The following is a 22,964-nucleotide window of genomic DNA, read 5'->3' on the forward strand; positions in this document are numbered from 1 at the left end:
CTTGTGAAATTAAAAATACCTCATTAGTTTCCAGTCTTCTTCTTGTCATGACTGCATTGCTCTTATCCCCAATGATATGATCTTCTGAATGATTCAATCTCACATACCTAGGAGTCTTCTGACTTTCTGTTCCTCTTCCCTGTACTTCAGTTACTATAGAATTCTCTGATACTGCCGAAGTAACTAGTTCAACACTCTATTCTGATAAAGGTGCTATTGGTTAAGATATAATCATTTCCACTATTGGTTCCTTCTCATAAACTCTGATTTGACTTCTGTTCAACTCATCTACTTTGACATTAACACTCTCCACAATTCTCTGCAATCTCTTGTTATAACACTATATGCTTTTCTTTCATTAGAATAACTAAGAAATATGCCTTCATCACATCTAGGATCAAATTTATTAATGATATCGTCTCTCCTGATATAACATTTACTACCAAAAATTCTGAAATACTTAACTATAGGTGTATTGCCAAACCATAATTCACAAGGTGTCTTACCGGTTTCTCCTTTGATATGTACTTTGTTGAATGTATAAACCACTGTGCTCACTGCTTCTCTCTAGTAGATATGAGGTAGACTAGCTTCCATCATCATTGTTCTAGTAACATCCAAGATAGTTTTGTTCTTCCTTTCCACAACTCCATTTTGTTGAGGTGTCCGGGGAGCAGAAAATTGTCTTCTTATACCATGCTTCTCACAAAAGTTATTAAACTCATCAGATGTGAATTCTCCACCGTGATCTGACCTCAAACATTTAATCTTCAATCCTGTCTCAATTTCCACTTTAGCCTTAAAAATTTTAAACTCTTCAAATGCTTCATATTTCTCTTTTAGAAAAGTAACCCACATCATTCTAGAATAATCATCAATGATTAGCATGAAATATCTATCACCTTGAAAACTTTTAACTCTAGCAGGGCCACACAAATCAATATGAATAAGATGAAGAACATCATTTGATTTATCTTGCATACTCCTAAAAGAGGTTATGACCTATTTACCTATTTGACAATCTTTACATACCAGATTATAGGACTTCATAATCTAAGGTATGTCCCTAACTACCTTAGTTGAACTGATCTTCACAATGCAATCAAAATTCACATGACACAATCTTTTATGCCATAGCCAACTCTCATCAATCTGTGTAATCAAACATGTATTCTCACTGGTGTTCTAATGAAATATATTACCTTTTGTCTGTGTACCGGTTGCAATCTCTAAACCAGATCTGTTAATGATTTTGCATTTTCCATCCTTGAACTGTAATTGAAATCCCGTATCTAGCAATTGTCCTACACTCAAAAGATTATGCCTTAAACCTTCAACATAATAAACATTGTCAGTATTGTTCTTACCATCCAATGATATAGCTCCTTTTCCTTTGATCATACATGCTCTGTCATCTCCAAATCTAACTAGACCGCCATCAAATTCTTGCAAAGATAGAAACTTCCCTTTATCTCCAGTCATATGATGTGAACAACCGTTGTCAATTACCCATTCATCTTTGTCTTCAATTTTAGTAGCAAGTGCCTTATCTTTAGGTACATTCACTTCCAGTGCCAGATCATCTTCCTTGATAGCCAGGAACACCATTCCTTCCCATTTCCAGAACCACTAGCAGAGTCTTCTGCCGGTTCATCATTAGAATCCTTCCTCATCCGTTATGTAGCATGATTTGTCTATTTTTTTCTTGTACTTGTACTTGTTTTGATATCCAGGGTTAGGCTTAAATTATCTTCTAGCTCTTTCTTAAAATCTTCAATTCCTTTCAGGACATCTAGATGCAAAATGACCAATCTTATTACATGCAAAACATTTAAAAGGTGTTTTTCCTTCATACTTACTTCCTACCAATTTTTTTGGTACTCTTATAGAAAATAGTGCTTCAAGTTGCTCAAAATAATCATCTTCTCTCTTCATATCTCCTCATTCCTTTGCATACAAAGATTTCCAGTCTTGCTTACCAGTTGTAGATGTAGATGCATGAAAAGTAGGTTCAGATTTCACAGCTCCAGAAGGTCCAAATTCTTCAAGCTCAAAAGCAGATAGTTTCCCAACCAAAGTATCTCTGTTGAAAAATCTATTAGCCATTGTTCTCAACTCATTAATAGCAGTAGCCTTCATTTTGTAAGCCAATGGTAGGGCTATCAGGACTTTAGAAATAATTTCATCTTCGCTCAGAGTTCCACCACACCATTGAATTCTTATAACAATCTCATTTACCCTTTCCATAAATGCTGTAATCCTTTCAACTTCTTCCATCTTCAGGTTTTCATATCTCACTCGGTAACCATCAAGTTTAGCAATCTTGACTGTAGGGTCATCTTCATTAAGAGTCTCCAACTTATCCCATATAGCCTTTCTAGATGATTTTTTGGTTAACCCATTATTTGCTGATCAGAAAGTTCACACAAGAGGGCTTCTCTTTCTCTACAATCATTCTCAAGATCCTTGTCTAGGTTTGTCGAAGGAGGATTGCCAGATCTCAGATTATAAGGTGTGACACCATTTTGTGTGATCTCCCAAATCTCCTTGCCAAGACATCTCAGATGAGTCTCCATCTAAATCTTTCATATTGTGTAATTTGTTCCATCAAGCCTCAGAATATCCCCCCGAAAGATAACTCTAGAAGAACTGGATGAACTTGAACTGTTAGTTGCCATAGGATCTTCCTCAAGTGGTTAAGCTTTCTGCAAAGAGGACCAAATGTTTGATACCAATTGTTAGACAGTTCAAAAAACTGAAAGACAACTGAAAGGGGGGGGGGGGGTGAATCAATTGTCACAGATTACCAGAACTATTAGCAATTTAAAACTTTAATACCGGAACCCAAAATATTAATACCAAAATAACAGTTAAACCAATTAAGCATAAACAATAATCACAGAATAAAAACCATCCACATGACAACAAGATTTATAAGTGAAAAACCCGGTAAAGGGAAAAAACATGGTGGGAAGCCTGCCCATAGTCAGATAATACTTCTGTAGTATGTAAATTACAATTGAGGGGCATGCACTTGCAGGAAGGCCAACAACCTAGAGCTCACTACTCATCACAAAAGGAGCCTCACTGACTACATATAAATCTAGACTACAATCAGGAGAAGTGTTGAACTGCAAAAGATAGCATCTCCTATGCCTGAGTATAGTTCCGGTTCAACTCAATATCGGAGGAATGAATCCTCTTACATAAACCCAATTCGATCTCCAATGATCGATCAAATTCTCTACTTGAATGATATTACATTATTCGCACATTACATTCCTTGACCATGACCTCTAACATAACCATGATGATCTACAATGAGATCTTACATCTATATATACAAATCCTTGACCATAAATAATTAGGTCGGCCACCAGATAATAACCAATTACATATTTACAAACCATGTCGGCCTTAGACCAAAAAAATAATATCCAACACATAAGACATCTTGAAAACATATCGAGAGGTCCAATCCACACGTTACATTAAAGTCGGTCCATAACCTAGATCAACCGGGACCCAGTATAGGTCCACATGCTACAACAATGATCTCCATCTGCCAAGTCTCGAACATGATCACCAACAACATCCTGAAACTCCACCAGAAGCTACAACAACACCACTTATGCAATTCATCAAAGATCTTCATCAAAAGCTTTGTCGGTGAAACCCTCGCCGGAACTAGAAACTAAGCTTCTAATCAAGTAGGATAGCATCCGATCACCAGACCAAAACCAACTGAGTGAATATGAGCATGAGTATTAAGAACAAGCCAATTCCATCACCAAACTATACCAGAGCCTACCGGATCATGCCAGATCCAAAACAACTAGAATCCACTTAGCCTACCAGGACCAGAAGGGTGTCGGTAAAGCATCCAAACAGCTAGTGTTGGCATCAATGACAAAAGATCAATGCAACACATAATCAATTCCACCAAATGGCCAACAAATAAGCCCAAATCAGAGAATCTGTCAAAAAGATGGCAACCAACATACACTACTCTGGTTGCTATATGTAGGATAACTAAAAGAGATCCTGATGTTCCTCAGATAAAAGAAACCAGGTGAATGGTGCATACAATCATCGAGGAGCTCAAGAATGTCATAAATGTAGAATGGAAAGTAAAAGCCAAAATTGATTCTTTCCACACATTTCAACACTGGACTATCCCTCTCATCATGGTTAAAGATAAAAATATGAGGGATTTCAATGATTGGAAAAGTGACTTCGGCCAAATGGTGTAGAAGATCATTGCACATATGAAGGAGGAAAGAGATACCAGTGTTCAGTGCTTTAATGTTTTCTAGGATAGGGTTATTACTTTAGATATTGGCTATGTCAGGTTTGTTGCAGAAGTATGAACCCTGACAGATAAGAAATGGAAGGACTACTTAACAAATATGCCCATTATTTTGAATTATCAGTGACCCAATGACTATGAAGTGTACTAGTGGGAGTCCACCTATTTGAAGGATCCAGAGGATTAAGGATGCAGGAGGACCGCTAGTGAATATGAAGAATGCCCAACTGAAAGTAAAACCTTGCCAGACCGCTTGGTCATGGGTTGTTACTCACATGGATAAGATAATGGGATTGCTTATATTCATTGGCCATGTCAATATCATGATTTATTTCTTTCATACTATTGTACTTGCTTAGGAAAAATTTTGAATGTTTTATTTAGAAGACTTTTCTTAATATACAAATTAGTTATGAAGAGGCACATTGTAACGGCTTCAAGCTTGTTGCTTCCCCCCATTTTTTATATAAGAGAGAAACCAAGGCCGATTAGAAGGGAGGAATATAGACAATAAAGAATCTAGGAGTACTATAAAAAAGATTACATCATCGCAGCAGTGGAATATATTACAAGAACCCAAAGTTTCCCCACTCAGTTGTTTGTTAATTGAAAAGAAAAAATATTGTGTGGTTGTCTCCAAATTCTTTTCTTTCTTACATGTTTAAATCAATTATTAAGGATAACTCTGATTTATCAAAGCAACTCTTACTGTTTTGTGTGATTTAGTCGATTGGGTTCTGTTAGGCAGAATTAAAAATCCATTTGGTTAAATTATAACAGTTTGAAGAAAGTATTTGGATTAACAAGAAGAGTCATACAATATTACATTCTTGCATGTTTATACAAGATATAATTACTATTAATGCCAAATAACTTGAATAAGATCATAAATTGGATTAAGTAACTCTATAACCCTGGATGAGGCATTGATAATTAACATAAGAATTTGTTTAAAAGTTTTAATTTTTCATTTATTAGTTTTGGGGAAATAAGATAAAGGTAGCAGTAGAAAAGTATCAAGTGTTCACTTCATGTATTTGTGTTTTATTGAGTGAATTTAAAGAATCAAGAGAAGTTATAGATCTATTAAAGTTCAAGGTACACCCACCAAGGTCTTACAGAGCCTGAAGAGAAGAAGATATCTCCTTATAAGAGAATCTTGTTCATTGGACAAGTCGGTTATTAAACTTGATCATAGAGATTAGAACACTCTTAGGGTTTTATAATCTGTTGATTTGGGAACCAACATGTTCTATGAAAGGTTGTAGCTAATCTGGCTCAAAAAATTCCACGATTTCCGCATAATATGAAGGTAAGTAAAAAATTATAGATCTTGATCGTGATCTACAAAACTAGTTGCGTAATTTATTTATCGACTGTATGTATAACGCGAAGGTTAGTTAATCATTTTGGAGCTAGATTAGCCACATCCATATGAAATGGAATGAACATGACAAAACCCTAATAACACACACATGATTGCATATGAATGATGTAATTTTGCTCCACAATAGTTGAATGAAGAATATGCAGCCTTGAAGATCATTGAAAATGCTTGATGATCAATGATTCACGGATGCACAAATGCTCGATTGCTTGGATTCTTGGTTAGGATTGAAATGAATTGATCAAATGTCTTTATATAGGGTTATCTAGGTCATTTACCGATTAGGCGACCTCCAATGGTCATGTGGAGCCACAAAATTGAATTCCTATCAGAGATATAGGGCCCTTATCCCTTTTCAAAAGAGGGACCAAATCACTAGTGCCTTGGTACTTCTTAGTTAGGGACCTCAATTTAGCCCCTGGGAGAAGGATATCCCTCCAGGAAATCAATTGGTGGGTATACATGGTATCAAACTTGGAGTTAAGGAACTAAACAGACTTGGATAGGAGATGAGGGGGAGGTATGTTAAAGCAGAGGCACAAACATGAGGTGTAAATTGGCCCAGTGATAATTTATGATGCTACAATAAGAAGCCTTCGAGCCTCCTTAAATCATTTTTGACCTACAAGTATCCCAATTGAGCTTATTGTGGAAATCAATTCCTAAGTACTTGTATTCTTTCATTGTCTCCAATGGGCAACCTTCAATTATGAAGTTATTTGCTGCTTCTTTCTTTTCAAAGAGAAAATCATGAATCTAGTCTTGCTGGTGTTTATTTGCATTCTAACTGCAGTGTCATAAATTGTACACCCTTGCTAGGGTGGTACAATTCCACACTTAGCTTAGCACTCACTTTAGTGTGTTTTCATATTGCATTATAATTTCCCTTTAAGCATTTAATTAATTAATTTAATTAAATCAAAATTCATATTTCATCACTCCACACATCATAAAATTGGGCCATTTACCCTAAGTGTGCCCCTTTTTATTTTATTCCTCCAATAAATCATGAAATCATAAACCCTAATTATGCCTTATTTTGACCTTTAAATCCTAATTTCACATATCAAAACACCTTGAAATTAGTTGTAGCTTTGGGATTCACTCTAATATCATCATATCTAACAACCTTGAAAATTTGTCTCAAATTTTTTTCTCAAAATTTCGAGAGCATAATCCTATGATATTATAATGCTTAACCCCAAAATATTGGTGGGAAATTCAATTTCTAGGTCGTCCTAAAGACGAAATTAAGATCTAGGGTTTCATACATAAGAGTTCTCTTTCTTCATTTGAAGGGATCAGATCTAAGAATCTAAGAGCAGGTTTTTGGAGCACAAGTGTTGGCATTATAACAGACAAGAAGAAGGTTGGCATTCCAATTACAATGAGAGATTGTTGGCATTTCAATAAGAATATTGAGAAGGTTGTTGATGACTATGGATATAACTGATTAAGGATGATTACTGTCTTAATATTATTATTTTGTCATTGATATCAAGAAATTGATTTTCCAATTCAGTATGATGTTGCCATATCTTAAGAAGTATGATTTGATGAGTATAAAGATGCCGGTAAAAGACACGGAAAGAATATGATGAATAAGGGGATAAGTTATTCAATGGGCAACTATTACCGAGTTAGACAATGATGAGATCATGATGTTTAGATTGTTTTGATAACCTACATATGCTATTGTTTGAAAGGTTAATACTATACTATGTTACCGAGCAAAGAACCTAGTCGGTAAACCCTAAGGAACCTAGTCGGTAAACCCTAAGGTTATCGCTATCGGTTAATGAAGGCAGGATGTCTACCGAGTGAAGTTTCGTATTTACTGAGTTACAACCGAGCTATAATAGAATGCATTAAATGTTTACATGTGATATTTAATGAAGGAAGCTGATGAGCTGGAGTGAATTAAATGATTGGTAAGCCATGTATGAAGATTGTTTAAGAATCTATGGTAAAGAAAGATCGGCAGGAAGATCTACAGTTCAGATTGAACCGCAATACCCTAACATAAGTTCCAAGGTGAAAATGCAAGTTCCAAGGTGGGGTAAAATGTTTTCAGATCGAAGGATACATTGAACCTAGACAAGATTGAAGATCTGATGGCTATGATTGATCATGGGAAATGTGATCAAGGAGATTAAGCGGTTAGAAGATTGTTTATAAATAGGAAACTGTTGATAAACAATGTATGTGGGCAAGTGTATGCACAAGGATGCTACATAGTGATTACCAAGCATAGAAGCTTGAATACCTGTTTTGATAACAAAGTATAGAGCCCAACAGAGGGACAAGATAAGTCCTATGAATTAATTGAATTGAGCAAATAAGAATCTGCTTCAATATTTTTAGATGTGAAGTTGCAGACATATTTTTATTACTATTATTTTGAGAAGTAGTAGAAAATCTCTTAACCGAGTGGACTTAACAGTCTTATTTGTAAAATCCTCTAGCAAGGTGACATTCTTATTGAGTGTTTGAAATCCTTTAACAAGGCCACTTCTAACAAAGTGAAGATCCTAACAGATCTGAGGGAAATCCCTTAACTGGGTCACATCTAGCAATGTGTTTGTAATCTTTAACATGATTTGCTTTTAACTGAGCATACTCTAGAAGAGTATATTTCTTAGTGGGTCCAAAATCCCACAGTGGTTTTTCCCTATTTGGGTTTCCACGTTAAATCTGGTGTTATGAGGTTTATATTGTTCATATGCTTTTGAGTTTGCATGTTTGACAGTTTTGGTTATATGACTGATATATATGTTACCGAGGTTGAATCTGATGTTTTTATGGATGATTAAGTTTGTATGATTCACCCCCCCCCTCTCATCTTGTTGGCTATTGGATCTGTACTTACATTAAGTATCAGAAACATAAGAGTTCTCTTTCTTCATTTGAAGGGATCAGATCTAAGAATCTAAGAGCACGTTTTTGGAGCACAAGGAGCCTTCTATGTAGTGAAAGAGAAGCCTATGTGGAGTATTCAACAAAATTCAACAAAATTCAACAACATTCATCAAGAATTCATCATCAATTAGGAGCCTTGAATACATTGAAGAGTAATAGGAGATCTAGTGGCAAATATCCCTCCCTTGGGGATTGGTATGATTTCATGTTATTTTCATGTCTTTGTATGAGCTTATTTACATCAATTTGCACATTTACATTCATGCTTTATATTATTTAGCACATTTGATTTGGAGAATTTCCATTTACATTTACATTTACATTTAGGGTTTACTCTCCAAAGCATAGGGTAGCTCTAGTTTCTTATCATTTAGGATCTTGCATACACACAAGGTTCTAGCACACACATTTTCAGTACATTATCGACTATTTGTGGAGGTGGAAATTACCAACATAGGGGTTTGACTGAGGCAAGACCCTATATAGCCACCCCAAAACCTCTCTTTATAGTTGCAAATGCAAAAACAAGTACCCTGAAGGAGTTTTAGATTAGGAAAAGACATAAGAACAACCCATAACCCTCAAATTTGCCCTAATTTTTCAAGGATAGGGGCGTGGCACCTTGGTCCTTCCCAGGACAGGGGTGTGGTGCCTTGGTCCCTTGACTTTTCAGTGATTTTTGGCAGTATACAGGTTCAAAATCTTAGAATTGCAGTCTGTTAGTTACAACCTCCTGTCTGTAGAAATAGGACAGGGGCATGGCACCCTGGTCCTGGTTAGTTTGGCTCATTTTTCAGCATCAGGTATGCATTAAAATTCCTCCCCCTTGTTTTTTTTCAGTATCTCAGTTCCAGATCTATAAGTTTGTGCAATTTCAGTTCATATGTGCTTCATTGTTTATCTCCTAGTCTAGTTGATCAATCAAACCCTATTTTTCTCATCACATACAACAAGAGGAATAGAAACCCTAAGAGATAATACTTGGCTCTCTCTTTCTCACAAGAAGTAGCCAAAGTGAGATATCTCTGTAGGCTCTTTCGTATTCCCAAAGTGTTGGGTAAAGTAGGATTAGGTCCTAGTCACCCGGTCTCGCTTTTTCACCTCCACACTAACCTCTTGACAAAAAAGTTTAAGTGCCTTCAAATGCTCTCTTAAATAATTCACAACTTTTCCAATTAGATTAAGATCATCCACATATAAAAGTAGCTTCACTACATAACCTGCAAGTTGAATACCTTCCCCAGTAGTTTTGTTTATCCATTCTTCAAGTTTATCAATACATAGGCCAAAAAAATTAGGGGAAAGAGGACACCCTTGTTTAAATCCAATGTCATTGCCAAAACATTTAGCCATCACCTCGTTAGTTATGATTTTAGCTCTAACTTGATCATAGAGTTTATGTACAGTAGCTCTAAACTCATTGGGAATCCCAAGTTCCTCCATTCTACTCGAATACATTTCCCTAGGAGTTGTGTCAAATGCTTTCTTGAAATTAATGAAGCAATAAAAAAGTTATTTCCCTTGTGTCTCCCATCTTTCTCAATAAAGTGTCTAAGAGTGATGCAATGGTCAATGGTGGAGTTATTTGGTCTAAAACTTACTTGCCCTTTTTCTCTTTTTCCTTCTCTTTCTGCCCAATTGCTAATTCTTGCAAAGGAATCACTATTGTTGATTATGTCAAAAAGCCGCTTTGAATGACTTTGTTAAAAATATTTTTGATGCAGGGAGAAAGAAGCTCCATTTTCTACTATAAAAAATCAGCTTGCAACCCGTCAATGTCCTAAGCTTTACCACCTGCGAAATTTCTTATACCTTTCTTGACATCTTTTGTGAAGAGTTCTTTTGAATCACTAATTAGATGAGCTTTGTCCTTATCATGCACCCACTCATGAAGGAGCTTTTCATAATCTAACCACTATGCATATGTGATGTTGTTTTTTGTTTGTTTTCTCTCTTGTTGTAGCACCTACCAAAATCCTTTGGAGTAAATCTTTCCTTCTTGTCATTTACATAGTTTTCTTTTTTCAATTTTATCAAATTCTCATATATTCTTTTTCTTTTTCCGGTTGACTCATTATCTTTAAAATGTCTTCTTGTAGGCTTGCACCCTTTGTCAAACCAAGGGTTAGTAGGAAAGAAAATTGAAACCCACTTCTTAGGTTGAGATCTTTTGCATACTTTTAGTGCCTTATGCATTTTTAGGATCAACATATTTTTGCAAATGTGGTCCATTTCTTTATTGTTTTCCTTGCATGATATGTTATTTTCTACTATATAAAGGTGTATTTAAAGTGTTACTACAAAAAGATCCCAATTTTCATGATTCACAAGGATTTTACCTTGCAAATGTATGTTTCTATGCTTGTGCATGGTCTTCATTTTTTGTTGTTTGTTTGTATGGATGAAAAAATTAACAAGAAGAGGTAAATGATTTGATTTCATCTCACTAGGACAACCCCTATTTGTTAAGGAAAGGAAGTGAAGGGAACTAAAAACTCATAGGAGGGCATTAGAGAACAAGGTGAAAGCATACAAAGGGCATCTTGACTCAAATCAAAGTGCATGTTATTCTTAGTTCACATGCCTCAATGCTTGTCACGTTCAAGATTCTAATACGCTTGAACTTGTTTCCATTTTCTTATGGTTTCAAATTGGTGAGGATGTTTTATTTCATTTTTAAGAATAACCATTTACCCTTAATAGGACAATCCTAAGGTGTCTCCTTTTGTTACACTAACTTTTGAGTGTCATCTTGATTTTATATGGATTTTTCATAATCAAATTTCAACATCTTCTTTATATGGGTTCATTGTCAAATGATGGTGTTATACTAACATTAGTGCAACCATGGTTTGTCTAAGAAATTTCTCTTCACTATTTGTAGTGATTCATCCTATTATTTTTCTTATCTTTGAGTCTATTTTTGGATATACATCACATACTTCACATATTTTACACCCCTTGTCCATTTTATATCCCACCACAATTTTTAAGCCTTTAAATTGCAATAACACTTGGTCAATTTTGTTGTAATAAAATAACTTGCACAAGAGAATAATATAATAGGGAATATGCTAAAAAAAATGACCGTTCTTGAGAATAATAAACCACTTCAAGGGAGAAATCCTCCAAAAGTCTCAAATAAGAGCACAATTCACAATTTGATGATCATAAATTAATCACCAACTCTTATATATACCATACTTATGCCTTGGATGCCATGCAAATTGAATTAACTACCTATAGAATATTATATTAATGATTAAATAACATAATGATCATGCTTGTCATAATCTGATGACACATATTCCTATTTACACTATAAGATTAAGGGTGTAGCATAGTGATTCTATTTTCAAACAAGTTGAAAGGCTATGCATGCATTTGGTTTGATACACCTAGACTGCACTTCATTTCATCTATTAATAATGACCTTTATTATGTATTTTACCATAAGCATTAATGTCTTTAACAACATGATATGCACGTCTTGTAATTACACATTTGTCAAATAAATCTTAAAAACAACATATTAGTACATATCATGGTTCACAATATGTCTTAGCAACATCCTAAATTTTCCTTCAACAACCAGATCCATGCCAACTCTAATTTTGCTAGTTCCATAACATGTTCAACCATCTGGAGAGCTCCTTAAAACATCACTCCAAATTTCATCCAGGGAGCTTTTCCTCCCCAAATTGATTTTCAAACAATATGGCATACTTTTGACACTAGATGAAACCACATGAATCCCACCAATTCTACTACTCTCTTATCCAATACTTGACCTTCCCCTTCCACCAAATATCCTTGCCAAAGGAAATAAAGGCCAAAACATTTTCAAAGAACTACAAAACAGTCAAATTAATTTTTTTTATCTTCATGGTATTTGTTACAAACCTTTGCTTTTCATTAAAATATGCTCCAACAAAAATTACAAAAGATATCTAGGCAAATTTTCATTCAACCAACAAAAAATGTCTCTATTATAGAGTCCATGCAAGATACCTCATTTTCCAATGATAAAATATCACTCCCATTAGTCATCCACGGGGGCTTCACTAGCTGGGCAATATTATATCATGTGCATTCATATTGGGGGGTTTAATGTCCCAAAAATGAGGGTACAATATATTGCCTATCGGTGAAAATAGGGAGGTTTTTAATTTGGGCTATGAAAAAATACAATATCTGGTGAAAATAGGGGGGCTTTTAATTTAGGTTGTGTATTAGGAGGGGGTGACAAAAAAGGACTTTAGGGGAATATTTTTTGAAAATAGGGGAATTATTTAGTATGCCATGAATGCATGTGCTATAATCCAAGTTCACTAAGTGAAGCCTTCGTGTAGTCATCCAAGAAACTCTTTCTTTAATCATAATTGCATGATTTAATACCATAGGAGTGAAATACATTCCTATTGATAGTGGGTTAGTAGTCAACATTTGTAGAACAAATTTCCTACACTCAATCAATATTTTCTATTCATACTTGACTAAGTTTGACTTATTAATTAGTGGTTTTAAAAATGCTAGTAGAAAACCCCTAGGTACCTTCACTTTACCTATAACTATTGGGCCCCTCACCATTGACGATTCATTCCATGTCATTGCTAGAAAATCAAATTACAACTTGCATCTAGGATGACATGGTTGTATGCAATGCAAGTCTTTCCATCCACATTAGGGTTTTGATTTGTTATTCATTTCATGCATTTATCTTATGCTTTATTGAGTGATTTGATTAATTGTGAATTGGGTTTCATTGCATTTCCTATTTTGATTATTCACGATTTCTTTGATCCACAAGTTTATTGATATAATTTCTCTTGATGTGGTATTATAGATATGATATAGTTAATTATTTGAGAATAAGAGCATATCAATTCCATGAAAAAACTTTACTTGAGGATGTTTTTGTAGGTAATTCTCATGCACAAAAAAATGGTGAGAATTTAAGGATGAAGACAAAGAAGTTTAATTGTTATAACTTTGAGTTATGCAAAGTAGTGTTCTAAATTGTATTCGCCTACAATTTTGTCCTCACCTAGGCCTCACTTTGGCATTTTGGTTTCCAAAGACTGATTGCAATTTTGATTCTGCTCACACCACCCACCTATTTTGCATTTACATCAATTTCCCAATTATCCCTCCAATTTGGAGTCTTGATTTCCAAGACCAAGGTGTACCATTCCCTAGTCCTAAATTAGGTTCAAGGAGTGCCACGCCCCGAGCCTCTTAATTGGACCCCAAATTGAAGATTCATAATGGCCATCATTAATGAGAGGGAATTTGAATTCCATGTTGTCCTATTAAGGAAACTCAACTTGATTTTTGATGGTCAAGTATAAAACAAGGTCTACTCCTCTCATTCTAAACCTAAAAACTTTAAAGATCTCAATTAAACTCTAGCAAATTCAATTGAGAAAGCAATCACTCCTTCATCAAGCATTGGAGTAGAAGTGAAGTCAAGTTCAAGCATTGAATATTGAAGTCAAGGTAAACTTTTTGGTTTCAAGCATTACATTTCAAATTCGGTCTTTCCCTAAAAAAAGAACTTTTATTTTAGTCTTTCATTACATTTGTGAATTCAATTTCATGGTTAATTACAAAACTGGGGTTTTACCTAAGGCAAACCCCTATTCCCAACATATTCCCCTTTCTTTTTGTGTAGGAAACATGGGTGAAGTTGTACTTGGGAAATATACAGTGACAAACAGGTTCAACTTTTGATGATAGAAAATTCAGAGGACAAGGGAAGATTTGTGCTACCTAGTCCTGAAAACTCAGGACAAACTTTTGAGAAAAGGTGCTACACATCTCCTTTCACCAAAATCCAAGTTGGTGGCTTAGTGGGATATCTGTAGCTTATTGTTTCTATCAATTTACTTCAATAAGTCATGGTTTTTCCCTAATTTCATAGTTACATTACAATTCAACTTAGAAAGAGGATAGTTAACTCTAACCAGTTGAATCCAATCAGAATATCAGTCTCTTTCCCATTAGAATTGAGCCTAGATGTATTGGTTTCAACCCCCTTTCAATGTAATTTGGTTAATTGGGCTATTTAGTGGATTTACTTAGCTAAACCCTAATTCCTAATTTTTCATTCATTCCATTTTGGTGAACCTGACGTCTTGCATGCCTAATTCTGATTTATTGTCTCAAATTTAATTTTGTATGCATTTTAAATTCAAATTTGCACTCATAATTATTATTTTCAATTGAATTTCATAAATTTAGAGGTTAAATTCACAAAAACCCTAATTTATTATTCTAAAATTGACTTGTGGGTTGCATAATTTCACAAGTATATTTTCAGATCTGACTATTATAAAATGTTATGTTATGATTTAAAGGTTTTTATTGTTCAAAATCATAATTCAAATTTCTTAATTAATTGGTTAACCAATCATTGTTACAACAAATTGCATTGCTTAATCATAGTTTTCAATTTTTGCATTCAAATTTCCCTCCTATATGCATGAGTTTTGTTACCATTAGCCCTACATACAATATTCCCATGAGAATAAGTTGTAGAATTAAGATTCTCAAGGTTTAATCACAAAGGGTATGGAGCTTCAATTATATCACTTATTTCATGAGAATATTGGTGCTTCCTCTAATCCAACAAATGACATCATTTATACCCATTCTCCTCATAATTCTCATGATGTGGATGAATCACTAAATAGGGTTTCTATTGACCAATTGGAGAAAATTGATAATGAATTTGAAAATCTTCAACAATGGATGAGTCAACAATAGCCAGAAAGTGAGGCAATCCCTTTGCTTGAAGGATTAAAAAGAATGGTGCAAATTACTAAAATTGGGGTTGATTTGTTGTGTGGCCTTGCTCATATTGTTGACACTAATATCATGCAAATAAAAAGTTGTGCCGAAGTTCTTGGTTACTCTCAACCTACTAGTCAAGTCAATCATTCCATTCTTATGACTACATCCTTTCCTAGTGTGCCTACATTTAAATCTTCTATCATAGCTATTTCCACACAAATTGTTAATCCTACACATGTTATTCATGGGAGAAATCCCCTTAATCAATATTCTTACGTACCTCCTTCCATGAGTCTTCCATTTGTATCCCAATCATTTTCCATACCAACATACCATAGTGTTCCACCTACTTATTCTCAACCTCCACCTACATATAACAATGTAATCCATCACAATCCAATATTTCCAATTTCAACCCAACTGTCGAAGCAACCATCAATAATCTAGTCCAGACTATTATATCCCTACAACAATGATTGACTTCCATTACTCAATCCAAGTTTAATGTGCCCACATTTGATGTAGAGAACCCATTATCCGATAACATTATCTATGCAGTTCCCCCTAAACACATCGATGTCCCTTAATTGGAGTTCTATAATGGAAAAGGTGACCACTTGACTCATGAAAATAAATTGCAAACTTTGTGTAGTGATTTTGCTCATGTTGGCAACAACAATGAAGGAAAACTAAGAGGGGGGGGGGGGTGAATCAATTTTCATCAGATAAACAAACTTAACCTCAAATACAAATCTGATTAACTATAGAAACAAAAAAGATAAGAAAATTGATAGCACAACACACAACACCAAGATTTTGATGTGGAAAACCCAGTTAAGGGAAAAACCACAATGGGAACCTCCCCACAATAAGATGATACTCTACCATAGTATGTGAAAATAATTACAATGGGTAATGCACATGCATTCAGGCTCACTGCCCAAAATACAATAACCTGAAAGGATACAATCCTAAAGGAAGGTTCACTACCTTACCAGGAAGTCTCATTGACTTACAAAATATTCAGACAACAATCTGGGATTAATTGAACTAAAAGAATAGCATTTACAAACGCCTGATGATAGTTCCGGTTAAGCACATTTGTCTTCTCTGCAATACTCCAATCTCTACTCAATCACAATGTTGAAGGATGTATTCACTTGTTCAGACTTTTACCATTCTCTGATAATGTAGACACAACATCGATACCAAATTTACATGACTATATCACCTATTTATAGAATTCATCAACCTTGGCTACAAGGTCGACCAAACCCTCAACTCACAATTACAAAATCACATCACACGATACAAAGATCGACCACCAGACCAATGTAATGATATACATGATGTAACATGGACATAAACCAAATGCTCAAAGACAAAACACCACCGAAAATCATGCCGAGGTCAACCGCAACATGATACTTAATCAAATAGGTCTCATATAGCATGAACAACACCACCGAATGAACAAAACACCAAAACCATGCACAACAATTAATGTAGATCATAAAAAGAAATAGGACATAATTAGGAAATGCCAACAAGTACATTAGAATCATCTGTAATAGCTGCACCAACACCACTTATCAAATAACATCTAAAACTCAAGAACACTCAAACAACAACAATTGCCATGAGGAAAGATAACTTGTGGAGAACCAAATCACGAACCATCTAAAATCAAGATACACAAGAACATACCAAACAATCTCCCAAAATCTCAACTCAAGATCTGATCACACCGGAATATACTGGAGGAAATATCAAACTCTACAAAGCATTGATCAGAAGAACCAAATTGTAAACCGGATCATTTGATATGATCAATTAAGCTCCTAGATCACTGAAACAATTATAGAAAGATATAATGATACAAGAAATATTCCATATACCAAACCGTGATCCCAATAAACCAATATGCAACCACTAGAGCAATAAATCACATGAATATGTTGACATCAATGACAACAACATATCCTAGCAGCAACAATGTCTAACAATCTCCCCCTTTGGCATTGATGGCAACATATGGATGTGAAAAATAATCAATGCAAAGAAAGAAAACATCTCTAACAAAATCCCCCTTAGATCAAGCAGATAAAATAGTTTTTCACATGCTTTCTCCCCTCCTTTGACATCAATGACAAAGGTTATCAAAACAAAAAACCAAACTTACTCTCCCCCTTAGAATAAACAAATCATGATTGTAACTAGCTCAATTGAACCACTAATAGACTACTCCATCAGAGGAGCAACATAGGCTCATCAATCTGGACAAAAAGAATAAAACTGTGAAGTCCACCGGATTGATGCAACTTAATGCATCTAGTTCCTATCAGGAGGGGTGGATACCCCTAACTTGTCTCTGAAATAGACAAATGTATCTGTAGGCAAAGGCTTGGTGAAAATATCAGCAATTTGTTCCTTTGTAGACACATACTCTAACTTCACTTCCTCTTCATTGACTTTCTCTCTCAAGAAATGATACTTGATTGATACATGTTTAGTCTTTGAATGTTGCAATAGGTTATTTGACATATTAATAGCACTGGAATTATCCCAATATATGACAATAGGCTCATCATAGATAAGTCTTATATTGCTCAACATTTGTTTCATCCAAACTACTTGAGTGCAGTTACTAGCAACAACAATGTATTCAACTTCAGTAGTAGATAGGAAAACCAAATCTTGTTTCTTACTTGCCCATGAAACCAATTTCTTACCCAAAAAGAATGCACCATCGGAGGTACTCTTGCAATCATCAACATCACCATCCCTATCAGTATCTGTGTAAGCACATAGCATGAAATCATCATTCCTCGGATACCACAAATCATAATCCACAATTCCTTTCAAGTATCTAAATATCCTCTTTACAACAGTGACATGACTCTCTTTCAGAACAACTTGATGTCTAGCAGCCATGCACACAACATGCATAATGTTAGGTCTAGTCCGAGTCAAATATAACAGTCCACCAGCCATAAATTTGTACAAGTTCTAATTAGCTTTCAAAGATTCATCATTTTTAGATAATTTGCAGCCAGTCACCATAGGAGTTCCAACCAGTTTATAATCTTCTAACCCAAACTTGATGTAGGAGCACCGAAGTAGCTCATCTGGTTGATGAAGGAGCACCAGAATAGTTTATTCGGTTAGAGCAGTTATCAATGGAGTTGTTTGGAGATCGTTGAATTTCTTCATTTTTTGGATTCAGAGTCATGGATTTGGATTTATCATCTTGAGGTATTTGTTTTGATCATATTCAAGATTCATGGCATTTTGATTTGGTCCCGGTGAGATATCGATTCCGGTATTGGTGTGTTCTTACCGGTTGGTCTTGTAGTGTGTGTAGCAGAGATGAATCAGGTTGCAGGTGGTTTTTGTAACTTGATGACCATTGAGTGATATTGTTTTGGGCCTTAACCGATGTTTCCGGAGGTCCACATGAAGTTATATGTATTTTGGGATGTCTCGGTGATTTGGTCCAACATGCTATTGTTTGTACATTTCATCTTGAACTAGTTGGTCTTAGGGAGACTTGAATGAGTTGTTATTACTTGTGGATGGTATAAAGGGAAATTTTAGAGATTCATTTTGGGACAGAGGCCGGAGGAAGAAGAGATCAAGCTTGAAGATGTAGTTTCCGGAGAGATTCTAGTCCAGGGGGATTGAAGTTTAGAAGGACTAAGGTCCGGATCAGTGTAGAACAATGCAGACTGTTACCGAAGGCCGAATTGCTGAGTAGATCATATGTAGATCATAATTTTGAGTTGTAAGCATTGTTTTGTAATCCTGGGCTGCGGTCCAACATGTGTAAAGCCTACACGCTAATGTAATTAATCAATTATCTTAAGGATTGATTTCATTTTTATTTTCACTGGTTATATCATGTGTTATATCTACCAGTTAGGATTGCTCTTTCTGTTTTACCAATTATATCCTTGTGTTGTGTTACCGATTGCCAGTATCTTGTATGGTGTTTTGTGTTATAGGCTGCAAGGTGGGGATATCCTTCATTGGATCTCCCTACCTTGGCTGTATCAAAACTTTTTCAGTAATTCCTTCACATATTTAGTTTGAGATATAAAAATACCTTTTCAAGTCTATGAAATCTGCAAACCTAAGAAAAATTTCATCTCTCCTATCATAGACATCTCAACTTCTTTCTGTATATCACTGACAAACTTCATACTCAAGTCATCATCTCCTCCAAAGATAATGTCATCAACAAAAACTTCAACAATCAAAATGTTATCATTCTCAATCTTGAAATCTAGATTATTATCAACAATACCTTTATTAAATCCTAATTTCAGCAAATACTTATCCAATATAGCATACCAGACTCTAGGGGCTTGTTTCAATCCATAAAGAGCTTTCTTTAGTTTTCATACCATGTCTCCATCATCTGATAATGAAAATCCATCAGGTTGCTCAATGTAGACTTCTTCCTCAAGATCACCATTCAAAAAGGCTGACTTGACATCCATATGATATACCTTTAAATCCTTATAAGTAGCATATGCAAGTAATAGTCTAACAAATTCAAGTATAGATACCGGAGCAAAATTATCCTCATAATCAATCCTTTCCTTTTGTGAATATCCTTTGCATACCAATCTGGCTTTATTTCTGACAACTTCACTAGCTAAATTCAATTTGTTCTTGAATATCCATTTAGTACCAATCATATTCTTGTCTTTAGGTCTAGGCACAAGTTCCCATGTGTTCTGATTAATTAAAAAGCCAGGTTTTCAGGACCCGAAACCTTTAACAAAGGATATTAAGATAAGACACCAAAAAGATCAGTGCTTAAGAACCACATACAAAAAGATTGGCAAAAAGCCAGTGAACCGAAAGGACAACAAAACAAACAACAACAAAGAAACTACGAAGGCTCTACACAATAATTTTCTTCAACAAGTCCTCCGCCTTTATCACTAGTTCATCGTAAGTGGCCCCGATAGCTTTCAGGTCTTCCAAATCCTTGTTAGATTTTTTGTCCTTCTTTTTGCCTCTGGTGCGAGTTCTGGGGCCTTGAGCTTCCCCTATTCCTTCCATTTCTGGGTCAATGTCCAAGATTTCCTTTTCATCATCCAGTTTGCTGATGAGAGTGTTGATGTTGTTGGCTGAAATCTTTAGGATGCTAGGGCTCTATTCAGCAATGTTCTTCAGACACTCCTCAATTTTACTAATTTTGCTAATATTTTCTGAGAGAGTGTGGTCGTTAGTGTCAACAATATTTTTCCTTTCTAGCAAATCCTTCTCAATTTTTTCAAACCTGGGGTTGAAAACATCTCTTATGTCTTCAACTTTGGCAATGGTGCTTTTCAGGTCCTCTATGTAGTTAGCCATGGTCTTCCCTTCCCCAGTACTAATGGTTTCCAGGATCAAGATTCTATTACAGAGTTTTTTATTTTCATCCACAGCTTTCTTGTAACCATTGATAAGCCACTCCATAGTTTCCATGAAACCTTGCAAACCATCGAGGGGAGGGTTAGAGGGGGGGTCAACTTTTCTAGGGGTTGCCTTTTCCTCTTTAGGGGTGTTCTGGATGGTAGTTGTGTCAACATCCCTAAGAGCCTCTTCCATGGTCTCCTTTTCCAGATTTTGATCAGCTTCCAGGGCCCTTACTTACTTGTGGGCTTCCGATTCCTTAACAATATCCTCTTTCTTCTTGTGCATTTTCCTAGTCTGGGTGTGAGCTTTTGTCTTCTTCTTTAGTAGCCCTTGAGGGTTCTCCTCCTCAAAGTCATCTGAAGTCTCCTCTTCCAAAGAAATGCTAATCAAGGGTCTACCTTTAGTCTTTTTGCCCTTAGAGGATGAGGGTCTGGTTTTGATGTATTTCCTCTTCTTCCCACTTTCATAATCCGAGACATCCATGCTATCCTCAGTGTTAGTCGAAGGGTCACTTTTAGACTCCTCTTCCTCTAAGAAGGTAGGGTCAGACCCCTCATCCTTAGAATCCATAGAGGGCTACATCCGAGCAATTTGGTTGGCCTTAAGATGGTCATAGATTAGGACCATAAGGCCTTGATGCATGGTCGTATCACCCTATGGGTTCTCTTTGTAGGCCTTGAGGGAAGCATTCATTGAATAGAGCAGAAAATAAGGGAAGTTAACCTTATCATTGTGCCTAAAGTGATTCAATAGAACAAAGTGATAACCATAAACTTTTGTGAACCTACCATCTAGAGTGATATATTGCATTAAAACAAAGAGGACTTCCCGCCAGGGTTTGGCAAAAGCCCTGGGTGGGTAGTAGGTTTTGCTCAACTTTACCAATCATTTTTTTCTCCTTCTCGGTATCTGAATATCTTTCAATAGCTTCCCTACTGACTTTCCTATCTCTGTAGAAGTTGCACCCTTCTCTTGTGAGGCTCGTAGCTTGTGCAATTAAATCTTCATCGATTTCTACAGTTTGGTCTCCCATTTTCAGCATGCCCTTTTTCCAATTTTTACAGAAAAAACTGGTGACCATGTCATCTCAACCATGGAGTCTCTCCATGAATTTTGAGAAGCCACCCTTCTGCAGAATACCACCCATATTGTCGTTGTTCAACACCAAATTTTGAAACTTGCAGAGCAAATTAGCCGGTGAGCTTTTTGGAACTCTCAAAGTAACCCAGAAAGCATGGGAACTTATGGAATTGGTAATATAATGAATGAATCTCTCATTATTATAATGACTCAAAGTACTCAAGTCAATTCTTTTTATAATTATCCTATCCATCAAGTATTTTTGGAGTACTTCTATAACGATCATAGCAAATGATTTGCCTGACATCTTCGGGGAGTCCTTGTTCTCCCATCCACATGGTAATTGCTTCCTATTTAACCACCGCATGGGTAGCCCAGTCAGCAGAGCAATTGGCCTCCCGATAAATGTGGGAAATGTAGCTTTTTTTAAAGGTGCTTATAAGGTCTCTAGCAGAGATGATTATGTTGTTGATCAACCATGAAGGTTTTGAGACCCCCTTAAGACAATTTATAATATTGTTTGAGTCCCCTTCAATCCATAGGTAGGGACAATTCCATTTTTTAGCTAGGAGGATACCTTGGAGAGTTGCCATAGCTTCAGCTTTATGATTAGTTTGGATTCCAATAGGGACAACAACCATTTCCTTGCACATTCCTTTGTCATCTCTTAGAACAGCTCCACAACCTGAAGGACCTGAGTTACCTTTGGCAGCACCGTCAAAATTAACTTTGAACCAACCATGAGGGGGGGGTTTGCCATTTGGCTTCAAGCCTTTTATTATGGTTGAGGTTTGGACTGTCGATACTCTTCATATTCCACACCCTTAATATATTTGCTTCAAGAGAGTTGTTCGAAAAACAAGGACCCTCAATGATCCCTATATTTTCCTGAATCGCCCATTGGATTTTCTGGAACACAATATCTTGATTGAGGGAAACATCCCTGAAGATTCGATTATTTCTTTCATTCCATAGTCCTCATAGGATGTGAGGAAGCGAGAGCTGCCACAAAGATCTCAAAAAAGAATTAGTCCATTTTATGTTCTAGGAGGAAAACAAATC

The sequence above is a fragment of the Cryptomeria japonica genome, chromosome 10, assembly GCF_030272615.1.
Source record: "Cryptomeria japonica chromosome 10, Sugi_1.0, whole genome shotgun sequence".
Taxonomy (NCBI): domain Eukaryota; kingdom Viridiplantae; phylum Streptophyta; class Pinopsida; order Cupressales; family Cupressaceae; genus Cryptomeria; species Cryptomeria japonica.